Below are 1,401 nucleotides of genomic sequence, written 5' to 3' on the forward strand. Positions count from 1 at the left end.
AGATTAGAGTCCACCCCTGGAACTCTCTAAAACCGTTATAAACTTTAAAGGCTGGACACTTGGTAACAGGTAAGTGCAAGCATTTTTTTTGTTGGGTTGGGGAAAAAAAGCCATCTGCAATGATGTGGTACTTGCTAAGATAAATCTCCTCATCCTACCTTTCCAAATAATACATGTAACATCTAACTAACTTCTTGGAAAAAATGTTAAATGTTCAGATTTGTCCCAAAAGCTGCTCCCATTATCAGTCTGTCCTCTCTGTCCAGTCTGTCTTGTCTGTCCAGCCTGTCCAGTCTGTCCTGTATGTCCGTCCTGTCTATCCAGTCTGTCCTGTCTGTCCTGTCTGTCCAGTCTGTCCTGTCTGTCCAGCCTGTCTTGTCTGTCCAGCCTGTCCAGTCTGTCCTGTCTGTCCTGTCCAGTATGTCCGTCCTGTCTATCCAGTCTGTCCTGTCTGTCCAGCCTGTCCTGTCCAGTATGTCCGTCCTGTCTATCCAGTCTGTCCTGTCTGTCCAGCCTGTCCTGTCTGTCCAGTCTGTCCTCTCTGTCCAGTCTGTCCTGTCTGTCCAGCCTGTCCTGTCTGTCCAGCCTGTCCTCTCTGTCCAGTCTGTCCTGTCTGTCCAGCCTGTCCTGTCTGTCCAGTCTGTCCTCTCTGTCCAGCCTGTCCTGTCTATCCAGTCTGTCCTCTCTGTCCTGTCCTGTCTGTCCTGTCTGTCCAGTCTGTCCTGTCTGTCCAGCCTGTCCAGTATGTCCTGTCTGTCCTGTCCAGTATGTCCGTCCTGTCTATCCAGTCTGTCCTCTCTGTCCTGTCCTGTCTGTCCTCTCTGTCCAGTCTGTCCTGTCTGTCCATTCTGTCCTCTCTGTCCTTTCTGTCCTGTCCTCTCTGTCCTGTCCTGTCTCTCCTCTCTGTCCAGTCTGTCCTGTCTGTCCTGTCTGTCCAGTCTGTCCTGTCTCTAACACAGAACCATCCTACTAGTGCTCTAATGCTGATTATTGGATGAACTACAGTAGTCGTTTCTTCAGTGACTGAGGACATTGTCTCATATTAAACTGCTATTTGCCTGTAAAGTGAGGTAAAATAACCCTGATAATTTATAGTAAAGTAGTAATCCTGTAGTTTTCATGGCCTTATGTCATCCTTGTCCTGGTCGGGAGAGAGAGAAAGTTCAAATTCCTGATTTTTCTTACAAGAGCTATTGCCTGTCACTCACCGCCTGCTGTGACCAGCAGTAGGCTACACTGAAAACGGAATACGGAATACTGTGGAATGCTCTAATGAAGGAAGGAAATATCTAGCTGTGGTATTTCTTTCTCTCTCTCTCTCTGTGTGTCTCTCTCTCTCTCTCTCTCTCTCTCTCTGTCTCTCTCTCTGTCTCTCTCTCTCTCGCTCTCTCTCTCTCTCTC

Source organism: Oncorhynchus kisutch, linkage group LG14, assembly GCF_002021735.2.
Source record: "Oncorhynchus kisutch isolate 150728-3 linkage group LG14, Okis_V2, whole genome shotgun sequence".
NCBI classification, from domain to species: domain Eukaryota; kingdom Metazoa; phylum Chordata; class Actinopteri; order Salmoniformes; family Salmonidae; genus Oncorhynchus; species Oncorhynchus kisutch.